The sequence below is a fragment of the Orycteropus afer genome, unplaced genomic scaffold (genome assembly GCF_000298275.1).
Source record: "Orycteropus afer afer isolate SDZICR_OR568_19922 unplaced genomic scaffold, OryAfe1.0 scaffold00110, whole genome shotgun sequence".
Taxonomy (NCBI): Eukaryota; Metazoa; Chordata; class Mammalia; order Tubulidentata; family Orycteropodidae; genus Orycteropus; species Orycteropus afer.
The window spans coordinates 8647777-8665914 of NW_006921697.1; positions in this window are offsets into that span (position 1 = coordinate 8647777).

Genomic DNA, 18138 nt, shown 5'->3' on the forward strand with positions numbered 1-18138 from the left:
ATATATATGTGGAGAGCACCTTTTTCATCTTATTAAGAAATTGTGCTATCTTTAAAATTATGATGAGGTTCTCATATGAAGAGGTTTTTGTCTGTCAGTTTGTTGTATTACAGTGGCTTGCATGTTGCTGTGGGGTTGGAGGCTTTGTCACCAGTATTTCAAATACCAGCAGAGTTACACATAGTGGATGGGTTTCAGTGGAGTTTCTAGACTAAGACAGACTTGGAAAAAGGAAGGGGAGATCTCCTTCTCAAAGAACCAGCCAATGAAAACTTATGAATAGCAGGGAAAAAAATGTCTGATATATTACTGGAGAACATTCAGAATAGCCCTGAAACATTGTCCAATATAGTGCTGGAAGATGAGCTCCTCAGGTCAGAAGGAACTCAAAATATGACTGGGGAAGAGCTGCCTGCTCAGGGTAGAGCTGACCTTAGTCATGTAGCTGGAGTAAAGCTTTCAGGACCTCCATTTGCTGATGTGGCACTACTTAAAATGGGAAGAAATAGTTGCAAATATCCATTAATAATTGGAATGTGGAATGTACAAAGTAGGAATCTAGGAAAATTGGAAGTTATAAAAAATGAAATGAAATGCAAAAAGATCAATATCCTAAGCATTAGTGAGCTGAAATGAACTGGTTTTGGCCATTTTGAATCAGACAACCTTATGATCTACTATACTGGGAATGACAAATGGAAGAGGAGTGGTGTGGTATTCATCGTCACAAAGACTGTTTCAAGATCTGTCCTGAAGTACAACGCTGTCAGTGATAGGATAATATCCATACACCTAGAAGGAAGACTAGTTCATACTACTATTATTCAAATTTATGCCCCAACCCACAAAGCCAAAGATGAGGAAATTGAAGATTTCTACCAACTTCTACAGTTTGAAATTGACCAAACTTGCAATCAAGATGTATTGATTATTACTTCTGATTGGAATAAAAAAAGTTGGAAACCAAGAATCATCAGTAGTTGGAAAATATGGCTTTGGTGATAGAAATGAGGCTAGAGATCATGTGATAGAATTTTGCAAGACCAATGACTTATTCATTGCAAATACCTCTTTCAACAACACAAACAGTGGCTATATACATGGCCTATACCAGATGGAATACACAGGAATCAGATTGACTACATTTCTGGAAAGAGGCAATGGAGAAGCTAAATATCTTCAGTGACAACAAGGCCATGAGCTGACTGTGGAACAGATCATTAACTGCTCAAATGCAATTCAAGTTGAAGCTGAAGACAATTAAAACAAGTCCATGGTAGCCAAAATACGACCTTGATTATTACTCACCTGAATTTAGAGATCATCTGAAGAATAGATTTGATACTTTGAAAACCAATGACAAAAACCAGAGGAATTGTGAGATGACATCAAGAACATCACACATGAAGAAAGAGAAAGTTCTTTAAAAAGACAGGAAAAGAAGGAAAGACCACAATGGATGTCAGAAGAGACTCTGAAACTTGCTCTTGAATGGAGAGTAGCTAAAGCAAATGGAAGAAATGACCAAAAGAGCTGAACAGATTTCAAAGACCAGCTCACAAAGACAAAGTCAGTTATTATAATGAAATGTGCAAAGACCTGGAGTTAGAAAATCAAAAAGGAAGAACACACTTGACATTTCTCAAGCTGAATTAACTAATGGAAAAAATCAAGCCTTGAGTTGCACTATTGAAAGATTCTATGGGCAAAATAATGAATGATGCAGGAAATATCAAAAGAAGATGGAAGGAATACACAGAGTCACTGTACCAAAAAGAACTGGTTGATATTCATCCATTTCAGGAAGTGGCATATGATCAAGAACCTGTGGTATTGAAGGAAGAAGTTGAAGCTGCACTGAAGGAATTAGGGAAAAACAAGGGTCCAGGAATTGATGGAATACCCAGTGAGATGTTTCAACAAATGAATGTTGCACTGAAGCCACTTACTCATCTATGCCAAGAAATTTGGAAGACACTTACCTGGCCAAATGACTGGAAGAGATCCATATTTGTACCCATTCCAAAGAAAGGTGATCCCACAGAATGTGGAAATTATAGAACAATATCATTAATATTGTACACAAGTAACATCTTACTGAAGATAATTCAAAAAAGGTTGCAACAGTATATTGACAGAGAACTTCCAGAAATGCAAGCTGGATTCAGAAGAGGCCTTGGAAGGAATGAGGGATATCATGCTGATGTACATGGACCTTGGCTGAAAGCAAAGAATACCAGAAAGATGTTTACTTGTGTTTACTGACTATGCAAAAGCATTTAACTGTGTGGATCAAAAAAAAATTATGGATAACATTGAGAAGAATGGAAATTCCAGAACAATTAATTGTTCTCTTGAGGAACCTGTACATAGACTAGGAGGCTGTCATTCAAACAGAACAAGGGGATACTGCATGGTTTTAAATCAGGAGGGGAGTGTGTCAGCGTTGTATTCTTTAACCATACTCATTCAATCTGTATGCTATGCAAATAATCTGAGAAGCTGTACTATATGAAGAAGAATATGGCATCAGGATTGGAGGAAAACTCGTTAACAACCTGCAATATGCAGACAACACAACTTTACTTGCTGAAAGTGAAGATGACTTGAAGTGCTTACTCATGAAGTTTAAAGACTTGTCTGCAATATGGATTACACTTCAACGTAAAGAAAATGAAAATCCTCACAACTGAACCAATAAGCAGCATCACCATAGAGAAAAAGTTGAAGTTGTCAAAGATTTCATATTACTTGTATCCACAATCAACACCCATGGAAGCACCAGTCAAGAAATCAGATGCCGTATTGCACTGGGCAAATCTGCTGGAAAAGACCTCTATAAAGTGGCAAAGAGCAAAGATGTCCCTTTGAAGATTAAGGTGTACCTAACTCAAGTCAATAGCCTCATATACGTGTGAAAGCTGAACAATGAATAAGGAAGACTGAAGAAGAGTTGATGCTTTTAAATTGTGGTGTTGGCACAGGATACAGAAAGTGCCATGGACTTCCAGAAGAGCTAACAAATCTGTCCTGGAAGACGTGCAGCTAGAATGCTCCTTTGAAGGGAGAATGACTAGACTTCATCTCACCTACTTTCATCATATTATCAAAAGAACCATTCCCTGGAGGGGTACATCTTGCTTGGTAAAGTAGAGGGTCAGTGAAGAAGGAAAAGACCCTCAGTCAGATGGATTAACACAGTGACTACCACGATGGGCTCGAGTACAGCAAGGATTGTGAGAATGACACAGGAATGGGCAGAATTTTATTCTGTTGCACATAGGGTCGCTATGAGTTGAAGTCTCCTGAATGGCACCTAACAACTACAGCAACAATAATGTCTAATCATTGCAAACATTTCTTCATGTGTTGGCTGCCTGAATATCTTCTTTGGTGAGGTGTCTGTTCATATCCTTTCCACATTTGTTAATTGTATTGTTTGTCTTCTTGATGTTGAAGTATTGAAGTTCTCTATAAATTTTAAAGATAAATACATTGTCAAATATGTAGGTTCCTTTTTTTTCCCTCCATCTTCAGGATCTCTTTTATTATTTTGGAGAATATTCTTTTAGTCTTTTGATGCACGTAGGAATTTAATTTTTAGAAGGTCCCAGTCACCTAGTTTCGCTTCTGCTGTTTGTGCATTTTGGGTTATGCTTGATAGTCTATTTATACCATAAATCAAGGCCCCTAAGTTTGAGGGAAGTGCAGCAGAATGTTCCTTGGAAGTGAGAATGGCCAGTATTTGTTATCTCATTTGGTCATGTTGTAAGAAGGAACTTTTCCCTGGAGAAGGATATCATGCTTGGTAATGTAGAGGGTCAACAAAAAAGGTGAAGGACCTCAACAAGATGGACTGACACAGTGGCTCCAATGATGGGCTCAGGTATAGCAATGACTGTGGAGCTGGCACAGGACCAGGCAGTGTTTCACTCTGCTGTACATAGGGTTGTTATGAATCAGAGACAACTCCATGGCATCTAACAACAACTCTGGTAGCACAGTGCCTAAGGCACTTGACTGCTAACCAGAAGGCTGGCAGTTCAAACCCACCAGCCACTCCTGGGAAGGAAGATGGGGCAATCTACTTCTGTAGTGATACTGCCTCAGTAACCCAAGGAGGGGTCACTATGAGTCGGGTCTGACTCAATGGCACGTAACAACAACAACAACATAGTTTCTTGCAGAGGTGTTTTGTATTATTTTTTGTATGGGTTTTGGTGTCCTTGATAAGATTTATTCCTAAGCATTTTATCATCTTGGTAGCTATCTTAAATGGTGTTGTTTCACTAATTTTCCTTTCAGAGATCTTTGTTGGTGTAGAGGAACCCAACTGATTTTATTATGTTGATCTTGTATCCTGCCTATTTACTCCAACTTTCAATTAGTTCCAATAATTTTCTCACTGAGTCTCTTAGGTTTTCTTTGTATAATATCGTGTTGTCTGCAAATAGAAATAGTTTTATTGTTTTTCAATTTGGATGTCTTTTTGTTTCTTTATCTTGCCTTATTGCCCTGGCTAGGGCTTCCAATACAATGTTAAATAGAAGTGGTGATAGAGGGTATCCTTGCCTGGTTACCTCTCACAAGTGGAATGCTTTGAGTTTCTCTCCATTGAGAATAATGCTTTCTGTTGGTTTTGTGTATGTAACCTGTATTATGTGTGTATCCTATCTCTATTTTGCTGAGAGATTTTATCAGGAATGTGTGGTAGATTTTATCAAATGCCTTTTGTGCATCAACTGATATGATCATGTGTTTATTTTCCTTTGTTTTATCTATGTGGTGGGTTATATTGAATGTTTTTCAAATGTTGAACCATCCTTGCATAGCTGGTAAGAATCCCACTTAGTCATGAGGTATTATTATTATTATTATTGATATAGAGTTGGATTCTATAGGCAAGGATTTTGTTGAAGATTTTTGCATCTATATTGCCTAGGGATGCTGGACTGTAGTTTTCCTTTTTAGTGATGTCTTTGCTTGGTTTTGGTATCAGGATTATACTTGCTTCATAGAATGAATTTGGTAGTATGCCATCCCTTTCTAGGTTCTGGAACAGCTTGAGTAGTTTAGGTGTCACTTCTTTGAACATTTGATAGAATTCTCCAGTGAAGCCACCTGAACCAGGACTTTTTTTGTGTGGGGTTTATTTTTCTATGACATGCTCAATTTCATCCTTTGTTATGGGTTTGTTCAATTTTTCTACCTCAGTCTGGGCTAGTTTAGGTAGGTCTTGAGTTTCTAAGAATTTGTCTATTTCTTCTAGGCTTTTGAATATGTTGTCTTGGTAGTATGCTATTATCACCCTTTTCATTTTTGTTGGTTCTATTGTGATGTCCAGAAGCTCTGGTAGCATAGTGCCTAAGGCACTTGACTGCTCACCAGAAGGCTGGTGGTTCAAACCCACAAGCCACTCCTCAGAAGGAAGGTTGGGCAATCCTACTTCTGTAGTGATACTGCCTCGGAAACCCAAGGAGGGGTTGCTATGAGTCAGGGCTGACTCGACGGCAAACAACAACAACAACAACATTGTGATGTCCCTCATTTCATTTGTTATTCATGTTATTTGCATCTTCTCTCTCTTTTCCTTAGTTATATTTTCCAATTGTTTGTCAACTCTTTTGGTCTTCTAGTGCCACTGTAATAGAAAATACCACAGATGTATAACTTCGACAAACAGAGATTTATTCTCTTATAGTTTATGAGGCTGGAAGTCTGAATTTAAAGTGCCATCTTGTGGGCTGGTTGAAGGACCCTTGATCCTGAGCTTAAGCTCTGTCTCTTGCTCCTGGCCTGCTGAAACTGGAGGCTTCTCTTAACTCAGGCAGCTTCTACCTGCTGAGGTTGACAAACCCAAGATTGACAAGTAAAATGGCATAGTCCCTAGATTATTAAGCAGCACAGAAGGCCACTAGTTCAAGTCTAGAAACAGTCCCATGATTGGCAAGCAATGTGGCAGGCTTCTGTATGATGACTCAGCTACATACAGGGTCCAAGAGTACCAAACAGCTTAAGACCTTTCTCAAAGCTGAAGGGCAATGTGCCAAATGTGAGTGATCAACATGGTGGCACTGAGAAAGAGAAAGACATAGAAAGGTACATGAGAGGTACAGACAACAAAGATGAACCCTTTTGCACATACAGTACTACATTGTCAGTGAAGGCAAACATGGGTATATGGGTGGATAGATGGGTGGACAGGCTGAACTATTAGGTATGTCTATGAAGTGGGGAGTGTACCCAAGAGCATGTATGCAGATGATGGTTCTATAATTGTATTTGTATGGTGTGAATTCCCAGGTGTATTGTAGCGCTGACAAGGGACAAGGTTGTAGTCACTTCTTGGTCACAACCAGCTACCCAGAGGGACCGAATAGTTGAACCTTTGGGCTCAGGACCATAGTCACAGGGGACATAAAGCTCAATTGGCATAACATACTACACAAAACATTGTTCCACCTCTTACTTTGGCAAGTAGAGACTGGGATCTTAAGAGCTTGCAAGCAACCATCTAGATGTAGTGGGTCTCTCCTCATCCAGAGCAAAGAAGAACGAAGAAAACCAAAGATTCATGGAAATAATTAGTCCTATTAGTCCTAATGACTGGTCCACCATGTGATCCCCAGCCTATACAACTATGAAACCAGAAGAACTAGATGGTGCCCAGCTACCACTGTCACCCACTTGGAGGGGGATCTATGTAAGAGATCCTGGCTAGAGAGGGAGAACAATGTGGAACAAAACTAAAAATCATTTGGAAAAAAAAGGGGGGGGGCAGGTTTGCTGGTCTGATAGAGCCTGTTGGAACTACTGAGACTATGGCCTCTAGCTACCCTTCAAGTCTGGAGTTGAACCCCCACCTGTGGCTTGCAGCCAAACAAAAGACAAGCATATGAGTTGAACACTTACCTGAGATAGATACATTCCTTGGAGAGAATAATCCTGGGAGAAAGAAAGGCTGTTTATGCACAGAGAGACAGCTCATGGGGCAGGAGTGCATGGAGGGATGGACACAGGGAAGAGGTAACTATTGGGAGGAAGAGGGAGAGGAGCTATGCATTTGGGTAAATTGTAGTCAATGTCATGAGACAAAGTGTGTGTGAACTGTTGTATGGAAAGTGAATTTGCTCTGTAAATTTTCACCCAAATCACAATGAAAAGAAAAAAAAAAGGAAGAAGGAAAAAAAAAAAAAAAGACCTTTCTCAAAGCTGCCTCTTATACAGTGGAAGTAGATTACATCCCTAAGGGAGCTACTCAGGTGATCACAGCAGATTCTACCATGGAGTTGATTACCATTTTCCTCATGGGGAATAACTACATCCAGCTGTCCAGCTACTCAAAACTAGTTTCAGCCAAGTTGACACATAACTTTAACTACAACATTGATTTTGTTAGTCTTTTCGAACAGCCAACTTCTAGTCTTGTTGATTTTCTCTATTGTTTTTCTGTTTCCTGATCCATTTATTTTTCCTGTGATCTTTATTATTTCCTTTCTTCTGGAGATTAAAGGCATCTTTTGTTGCTCTTTCTCTAATTGTTGGGGCTGTTAGGTTAAGGTGTTGATTTTGATTCTTTCTTCTTTTTTGATGTGTGTATTAATTGCTATAAATTGACCTCTGCATATTGCTTTTGCTCTGTCCCAGAGGTTTTGGTATGTTGTGTTCTAATTCTAATTTCTTTCTAGGATTTTTTTTTTTTTTTATTTCACACTTTATTTATTCTATACTCAGTGATTCTTGAGCAAAGTGCTATTGAGATTCCATGTATTTGATTCTTTTTTCTCCCCTTGGTCTTCCCATTGTTGATTTTATAGCATTGTGATCTGAGGAGATGCTTTGTAAAATTTTGATGTTTTTAAATTTATTATGGCTTGATTTGTGGCTTACCATATGGTCTCTTCTGGAGAATGATCCATGTGCATTGGAAAAGAATGTGTGTATATATATTTATATATATTTGTTGTTGGATGGAGTGCTCTGTATGTATCTATGAGGTCAAGTTACTTGATTGTGTTGTTGAGATCTTCTGTATCTTTATGGAGGTTTTTTTTTTCCCCCTAGTCTGTTCTTCATTGAGAGTAGTAGGTGCAAATCTCCTACTACTATTGTAGTACTGTCTACTTCTCCTTTCAATTCAGTTAATGTTTGTTTTATGTATTTTGGAGCTTTTTCATTAGGGTATAGATATTTATTGTTGTGATGTCCTCCTAGTCTATTGACTCTTTCATCATCATATAATTCCTTTCTTTCTCTCTTTTGTTAGATTTAATCCTGAAGTCTATTTTTATCAGAATTTAATATCACTACTCCTGCTTTATTTTTGGTTGCCATTATCATGATATATATTTTTTCTTTCCCTTGATTTTTAATTTATTTTTATATTTCTATCTAAGGTAAGTCTCTTGTAGGCAGCATGTTGATGGTTCTTTGTTTCTTATACAATCTGGCACTCTCTTTCTCTTGACTGGTGCATTTAATCCATTCACATTTAGTGTTACTGATAGGTAAGAATTTACTATTGTCATTCTTTCTGGGGTTTTCTTTATTTCCTTTTTTTTGTGGTGCTGATAATTTCTTTGTTCAAAGTATTTTTCTGTCCTGAGTTCATTTCAACAATGGGCTCAGTCATGACCATGATTTTGAGGATGGTGCAGGACCAGGTTGTGTTTCATTCTGTTGTACATAGGGTCAGGTCACTATGATTTGGCATCGACTCAAAGCCACCTAAAAAGAACAAAAACAAAGTTTCTGCCATTCCTTTGGTCTTTCAGTTACTAATTTCTTTTTCAAAACTCCTTAGGAGAGGCAACACAGCTTTTTTTTTTTTTTCTCCCTCAAATGATATGAGCAGTACAGAGAGCAAGAGACTTTTGTTTCTCTTTATTGCATAAACTATATCTGTTCTAGGAGCTCTGGTAGTGTAGTGCCTAAGACATTTGGCTGCTAACCAGAAGGCTGGTGGTTCAAACCCACCAGCCACTCCTCAGAAGAAAGATTGGGCAATCTACTTCTGTAGTGATACTGCCTCAGAAGCCCAAGGAGGAGCCACTGTGGGTCAGATCTGACTCGATGGCAGTGAGCTTGGTTTTTGGTTTATACCTGTTCTAATGTATCTTGATATTGAAAGACAGAAGAGAACTTGGTCATTCTAGTCGTGGCAAAGTCATTGAGGATCTGCATGACTTTGGAGAAGTCAATGGATATCCCACACCCTGTTTTCTTACCAATAAAATATGGGACTATAACGCCTACTCTAGCTACTCCAAGGAATTGTGGGAGGCTTATTTGAGATAATGGATGAGAATGCTGTTTTCAAACAGTGAAGAGCTCTATCAATGTCAGGTATTTTTAGCAGACACATCATACTGAGTAAATATTTGTACAGAGTGGAGTTGAATTCAGCCATAAAGAAAGTGAGCAAAAAAGGAACATAGTGGCATTCAGCCAATGTAAGGAATTGATAGATGAGGTGCATAAGGGAGAGAAAGGGTTGGAAAGTAAGCCCCTGAAAAGGAGACTATATACAGACCTGAATGTTTAACGGAGATTTTAGAAAAGCTTCCATGGTCCACATGGTAGTGAGGATGAGGAAATTGCAATTGTACCTGGTGACTGTAGATGCTGAATTGTGTTTTTCCTTACAGTGAAACAGTGAGGCAGTCATTCTGTCACTCCCCTCCCCCATCATGCAACAAGGCTAATTATTATAAAAATTCTCTGTCATTGCTTTGCAACGGTCCACAGCCTAACTAATTTAAAAATGCAAATGAATGCTAAATTACAGTCAGGTTTGGAGCTTGTTTGGTGCTTGTTTCCTGCCTATGCACCTACATTTCTACAGAGCAAAATCAATTTTGGGCAGCCTGGCCCTAGTGGCATTGCTGCTGATGTCATGAGATGCTCAGTAGGTGGAGGCTTTCAGCAGCATTGAGTACTTTCAGTCTTAGCCTTGTCTCTGCTTCCACAGTGGAATACTACAGCATCATGCTATTTCTCCTGAAAACCAAGGAGCCCTCCTTCTGTCAGCTCCATGACAGGTCAAATAATGCGCTAGATTCTGGTGGTTGGATGGCTTAGCCTTACTACCACCCATCCTAGCTGTCAGTTTTGGGTCTGAAAGCCTGTTTGGTGATGACAGTGATAATGAGAAATAGTCCTGGCCTTCAGTGGTGTGTCTCAAAGTGCACTAAAAGCTGGATGGAGAGCTTGAAGAATGCCAGTTTCCCAGGTCTAATCCCAAACATGACCGAAGAAGAGTTGATGCTTTTGAGTTGTGGTGCTGGTGAAGAATGCTGAAAGTACCGTGGACTGCTAAAAGAACTAACAGATCTGTCCTGGAGGAAGTGCAGCCAGAATGCTCCTTGGAAGCAAGAATGGCCAGACTTCGTCTCACCTATTTTGGTCATGTTGTAAGAAGGGACCATTCCCTGGAGAAGGATGTCATGCTTGGTAGGGTGGAGGGTCGATGAAAGAGGGGGAGGCCTTCAACGAGATGGATTGATACGGTGGCTGAGATGATGGGCTCAAGTATAGCAGGGATTGTGGGGCTGGCACGGGATCGGGCAGTGTTTCGTTCTGCTGTGCATGGGGTCACTATGGGTCAGAAACGACTCGACGACACTTAACAACAACAACAACAACAATCCCAAACATACTGAATTGCTATCTCTGGAGATGGCCTTCAGAACAGTATTTTTAACAGGATCCCCGGGTGATTGTTATGCATACTAAAGTTTGAGAAGTACTAGCTGAACATAAAATTCTGGAATATTGGAGCTGAAAGAAGCCTTGTGTGATTTTCAATCTTGACTGCTGTTATAGATTGCATTGTGTCCCTCAGAAAACATGTGCTGTAAATCCTAACTCCTATACCTCTGGTTTTAATCCCACTTGGAAATAGAGTTTTGTTTATTATGTTAATGAGGCCATATCAGTGTAGAGCACGTCTTAAGCTAATCACGTTTAAACTATAAAAGAGCAGATTAGGCACAGAAACAAGCAAGCACAGACTGGGGAGACTAACATAGACAGAAAGCCTGTCTAGAGTGGGCACTCTGAATTCTTACCTGTAGCCTTGGAAACTGTGAGAAAATAAATGTGTTTGTTAAAGCCACCCACTTGTGGTATTTCTATTATAGCAACACTAAGAAACTAAGAGCTCTAAGAAACTAGGAGCTCTGGTAGCATAGTGGCTAAAGCACTTGACTGCTAACCAGAAGGCTGGCGGTTCAAACCCACCAGCCACTCCTCGGAAGGAAGGTTGGGCAATCCTACTTCCGTAGTGATACTGCCTCGGAAACCCAAGGAGGGGTCACTATGAGTCAGGGCCGACTCGACGGCACACAACAACAACAAAAGAAACTAAGAGAACTACACATTAGAATTACTTGGGGGAACATTTAAAACTCCTAATACTATAGATCATATCACACACAAATTTCATCAGAATCTATGGGGTTAGAGCTGTACATTATAGGTTTTCTTTCTTTCTTTTTAATTCCCCAGGTGATTCCTGTGTACATACAAGACTGCAAATCTTGCTGCAGTCCAGCCTCCTTGTTTCACAGTTAGGGACATTGTGGCCCTCAGAGGTACAAAGGCAGTAGGGGCCAGCCCAGACTGGATGAGAGTGCAGATTTCCTGACTTCACTCCTAGTTTATGCTCTTACTGCCATGCTAGGTTCCTTCTCTTCTCGAACCAGTAGCAACTTGTGTTCCCTTGTGTTCTGTTTTATCCTCTAGTTACAAACGTAATACCTAATTGTTTAGTTTCCTTATAAGCCAATGAATGGTCCTGTTCTTTTACCACAGAGCTCTGGTCTCAGCTACAGTGCTCAAGCTATAACCTGAAGCCCAGCCCCAGCCATAGACTCACCCTCACTCCACACCAAGACTGAGTTCCCTGAGGCTTCTCTGTCAATGGAGCAATGGAGATGGCTTGCTGGGAAACCAGGCTTCTAGTTCTGGCATTAGCCCTACACATGTGACTTTTGAGCAAGCAGTTAAGCTTCTTTTAGCTCCCATTTTCTTCCCTTATACAGAGTACATGTAACCAGACCAAAGAGTTTTACGGAGAAGAGTGTTGTTTTTCAATAACATAGTCTAGTGCTAGGCACAGAATAGACAACCAGTAATTACTTGTTCAGTTAAATAATAAATTCTTCAATGTACATATAATCATCACACAATCATTTTTTTCCAGTTTATCTTCTCCCCAGATGATTTACATGTTCAACCTTATTACAAAAGATTTGGTTGCAATGAAAATGTATGCATAATGCATGCAATTATCAGCCTTAATGAATGACTTAATGATACCCAACATATATGTTCCACAACAAAATTTTACCCAGCAAACTAATTTGAACAACCTTTCAGAATTTGTTATGATGGAATTTCCTTTAGATAAGAAGTATTCACCATATGTCCTTTGACACTGTGTAAGAAGAGTGAGAAAGAAATTTAAGGGACAAGGAATCTATCAAACCAATGGCAACATCTCTTTTGTGTTTCATTTTTATATAAATTGAGGTTCTAGATATTTTATGTAAATAATATTTTGTCTTTAATTTGGAAAGCTCAGTCCCTGTCAGTAGGACCTATACCTGGAGTTTTGCTTCATAATGTCTTACTTATTACTCATTGTATCATGCTTCGTTGTTGTTGTTGTTATGTGCCGTCGAGTCGGATCCAACTCATAGCAACCCCTCCTTGGGTTTCCGAGGCAGTGTCACTACCGAAGTAGATTGCCCAACCTTCCTTCTGAGGAGTGGCTGGTGGGTTTGAACCACCAGCCTCTTGATTAGCATTCAAGTGCCTTATGCACTATACTACCAGAGCTCCCTGTATCATGGTTAGCTGGAAACTTTTGAACTATATGTTTCCAGTTGGTGACCAAGGTGAAAATCCTGTGACTGTGATTAAGACTTAGTCCAGACATGCATGGACATGTTTTTATTGGTATAAACCAGGTGCTGTGCTGCACACCGTGAGTTCATCATCTAGTATGATTCCCGACCTTCTGGATCATACTGCCTGATGGAGATCATGGTGCAGGCATTAATCAAACTAGAACACAAATGACTGAATGGTTATAGATGGAGGTGAAAGTTGCAAAGGACAGAAATGTGGCTCTGGAAGAGTGTTTAGTAAAGAGACCTGACCTAGAACACAGGATCTGGAAGACATCTCTAAGAAAGTAATGCCTGAGCTGTTAACAGGAAGGATGAATGGGAATTATTACATAGAGAGGGGCAGGGAACAGCTGGGGCAGAGGATGCAGCATGTTCAAAGACCTTGAGGGAAGAATGAAGCTGGTAATTCTGAGGATCTGAAAGAAGGATTCTGGACAATGTCAGTTTGCTTAAGGGTGGTGAAGAGTCAGTCTTGATTAGAATTATGCATTCAATTTAGAATGACCTGACTTGGGGAGTGGGGTGGGGAGTCAATGTAAGGCTGAGATTTGGGTTCAGTGTGTTATTTAGATTAGGGCTTAATCAATGTCAGTGTCCAGTTAGAGGTCAGAATATGACCAACATTAGATATAAGTTCAAGGCCAATCTTTCATTTCTTTACCAAACATTGAGTGTCTACTGTGTGCTAGATAGGTAAGAGGTGAGCCAGATAAATAGAGTAAAAGTCAGTTTGCACTATTGGTCAAACATATCAGTGTGGACAAATATAAGATTGTATCAGAACTACCATAAGGTGAAAATGTATTCATGTCACTTAATTTCACCAAGTTTCAGTTTTTTCAACTATCAAATGAGAGATAGTAACAGCATTTTGAAAGAATAGTGGTGAGGATCAAATGAGCTTGTGTGTAAAAACACTTAGCGTAGTGCCTGATACATCATAGATATCTAATTAATGTTGACTATATGTAAAGTAGCTGGAAATAAATAAGAAAAAAAATGTTATAATCTTTATTTCTAAGTCTGGGCTTCAGACACTGGAAAACCCACTGAAGTATCTCAGGGGATAATTGAAGGGATGGAGGGAGGTTTCCTGCCAGCTGCATCATCCACCCAAGAGGCCCTGCTGGCACCTACCTCCCTTGTCCCTTTATACAGCAACTTGCTGCTGGCTGAGGTGGTGGCAGTGGGCCAGTCACTGAGTTTAAATAGAATTTCCTCTGCAAATTGGTATAGCAATGAAATTACCAAACTGCTGTGTTTATATTTCCAAATAAGAGACAGATTTTAAGTACATTATACCAGTGTAATTGAAAATCAGAAGCAAATGAGGGAGTATACTGTAACTTCTGCACTTTTCTGAGATTCTACTCTCTTGACCCCTCTCCGGTCCCTCAATTAGGTATGAGAGGAGGGGAGGAGCATGTAGAGAAGAGGGTATGCTTGCAATGTCCCTGTCCTCAGAACTGTTAACAAATGCTGGATTCCTAGAGTGATAGCAGCTCATCATTTGGTAAACTCAAAGCCCCCAGGTTCTCTCCAGGGATGTGAATACAGTAACTTGGATTTCAATTAAGATTCTTCTATCTCCATCATAGAGTTGTCTTAATCCTTCTTCAGAAGTGCTGCCTAGGTAATCAAACCCTCATGATGCAGGATGTGGACTGCCAGTGCCTTTATTTAACTCATGCTTTATTGCCAAAGTGCTCTGACACAAGCTCACCTATGTGGAATCCAACCATCACCTCCTGATGATTGCATGTAAAAAAAAAAAAAAAATCAAACTCACTGCCATTGAGTCAAACCTGACTCATAGCGACCCCTCCTTGGTTTTCCAAGTTGGTATCACTATGGAAGGAGATTGCCCAACCTTCCTTCTGAGAAGTGGCTAAAGGGTCACCAGCCTTCTGGTTAGCAGTCAAATGCCTTGGGCATAGTGCTACCAGAGCTCCTGATAACAGCATACAGGGAATTGCAATGCCCCCATGTGACACAGGAGACCCTGGGTGGCACAAACAGTTAAGAATTCCTCTATTAACCAAAAGGTAGGCAATTCAAATCCATGCACAGGTGCCTCAGAAGAAAGACCTCACAATCTACTTCTGGAAGATCACTGCCATTGAATACCTTGTGGAGGACAGTTCTACAGTGACATGTGGGGTCACCATGAGTCAGAATCACTTGATGGCATCTTTTTTCTTTTCTCCCCATGGGATGCAGGGCACTGACTTAATAGTACAAAACTGAGCCTTCACAGGAATTCCCAGGATTGGCTGGCCACTGGCTTCGTTTCTCATCTGTTTTCTTTTTCTTTGATAGTGATTGTGGCAGTTTAGGTTGCTGTCAACTTGTCTGGGCCTGGATGAGTGGCTGGGCAGCTGGATATAGTTAATCTCCATGGTGAGATTGGCAATCAATTCTATGGTGGAATCTATTGAAGCAGCTGAATAGCTGCTTTAGAGATATGGTCTGCTTCTGGCATATAAGAAGCAACTTTGAGGAAGTTCTCCAGCTTTTTGGCATGCTTGAACCCTGCACATAGCCAAGTCATTGTTCAGCAGGCTGCCATACCCTGCTGATCTTGGGACTTGAATCAATGGCCTGTCATGTGGTTTGGTAACATCGAGACTGTGCCTTTTTACTTGTCAACCTTGGGCTTGTCAGTCTCACCAAGCCAGCATCTGTCTAAGTGAACAAAAGCCTCTAGCTTTAATGAGCCAGGAGCAAGAGGCAAAGCTGAAGACCAAGGTTGAGGGGCTTTCACCCAGCCCCTAGATCCTGGCACTTTGAGCTCGGACTTCTAGCCTCCCCAACTATAAGAGAATAAACTCCTGTTTGTTCAAGCCATCCCATTTGTGGTATATTCATGTCAGAGTGTCACTAGGAAACCAAAACAATGATGAAGAGCGAGATGGAGGTGGGCTGGAGACACTGATCAACTTTATATTCAAGAAGTAAAAAAAAACAAGTATCTGAGATGGAAAGCTGATAACAATGTATTGTCTGAAAAGAATGGATAATAGAGTTTTGCTTGAAGAATACTGACAAGTGAGTATTTGTAGAATGTTGACAGTCAAGTGATGTTATGGATGTTTTCATGATAGAAATGTTTAGTGAGTGCTCATCTTTGGGCTTTCAGTGTGGAACTGTTGCTTGAATGAATTCTTAAGGCAACTTCATTGATGGACAGGCAGAAACTGCTGACTTGTATGGATTTCCCTGCCATGTCTACCCTGAGTTGAAATTCTGCTTCCTGGCATCTTTGTTTAGTGAAGCCATGATATCCTATAGAATCAAACATATCTTTTTCTTGAGAAATACATAGCAATGAGGTAGTGGTCAAGATGAAACCCAGATCTCCCCTCTCACTGTGAACTTCCTTTAGTACTGCCCAACAAACGGGTGCTATTTTCTGTAGTATGGGCTAGATGTCCTCATCCAGCACAAAAATAGCAAAGCTAACATTTCTTTTCTTCTTCAGTGGAAAACGTTGGTAATAAAACTTGAGTTTGTTCCTTGTCCCTAGTGCTTCTGAGCTGGGTGAACTTCCCTCTTTGTGCCCCAGGTTGATCAACAATTAATGAAGTGTCAGACCAGATGACCTCTGTGATTTTAATATAGTGAGTATGCTTTGGAGTCATGTTTTAGTATTGATTGGACAAATCCTTTCTCTTCTCTGGTCCTAAGTTTCCCATAAAATGGGGTATTTGGACCAGATATCTTCACTATTCTTCTCAATTCTAAAGAATTGATGATTCTATCTATCACTACAATGGGAAGGCAATGATCAGGTATAGACCCTAGAAACACAGCTAAATCGAGTTGTAAATGAAATAGAACAGACTTAGTTTATAACAGAGAGGGTAAGCCTCCATCCCCCAGGAAGCACATTCTCCTCTATCTCCTTGGACCACTTTGGCCATCCTCAGAAGCTCAGGCCATGCTCACCACTCAGTGGTGCAGAGCAAATGCAGATGAATTGAAGAGCATTGGGAAAGCTTTTTCTACTGCCTGCACTGAAAGAGGTTTTGCAGTTGGCATATGCTGCAGGGGATAAGGGGACTGTGTACAGAGAGGAGATAGCAATGAAGGCAACCTAGTTTGTTAGCAGTTCAAATGAAAAAAGCTTTGAGTGGGATAGTAAGTTGACATAAGTGCATCGTGACAATAGTTAATGGGGATTCTCAGCTAGATTTATTTATATCATTAGCAGGAAGAGTGGTCATAGCTCCATGCAGGAGAGAGGAAGTGCCTAGCTCCAAACAGAGCAGATCTTCCTAGATGTGGAGTTCATTTTTGTTTGTAAGGGAGTGTTAACATAGTAGGGCTTATCAGGAAGGTATCTCAGGAGGAAGATATGTTACAAACTCATGTTGTATGAAGAATAATTGAAGTTTCTGGGGGGCAGGGGAGGTGGTAAGCTAAAAGATATGAAGAACATGTGGTGAGGAGGGATATGTGACTGTTAAGAGGAGTAGGGAAAGGACTTACATCCCTCCTGGTAAAATAATAATCAGCTGTGAAGAGACAAATATCGGCTCAGGATAAGGAAAGCCTTTCAAAATTTTCTAATAGTGGAAGGGAATTTTGCATTAAGTAGTAAACAGTATTAATGTAATATACATAAACAATGTATTAAGCAATGCACTGAGAGTATGTAAGCAGAAACTGAGTGGTTTGTCTTCAAAGAAGTTGCAGTGGGAAATTCTGGTATTGAATGAGAGATTTTGTAAGAAAACTCTTTTCCAATTTGGTCATTTTATGGTGGACACCTTATTATAATTAAGCTCTCAAGTTCTAGTTATGGCTCCTCTACTAACTTGCCATCTGACCTCAAGCAGGTCATTTAACTTTTCTCAAAAAAAACAAGCAAAACTCATTGCCATCGAGTAGGTTCCAACTCATAGCAACCGTTCCTTGGATTTCCAAGGTGGTATCTCTATGGAAGTAGATGGCCCAGTCTTCCTTCAGAGGAGTGGCTGGTGGGTTTGAACTGCCAGCATTCTGGTTTGCAGTCAAATGCCTTAGGCATTATGCCACCAGAGCCCTCATCTGAAAAATAGAGGCAATAATATTTTTCCAACAATCTCAAAATCCATCCTAATTGCTGTTGAGTTGATTCCAACTCATAGTTACTGTATAGGACAGAGTGGAACAGCCCCATAGGGTTTCCAAAGATGTAATCCTTACATCTTTGGAAGAGAAGGAGCAGCCTGCCTTC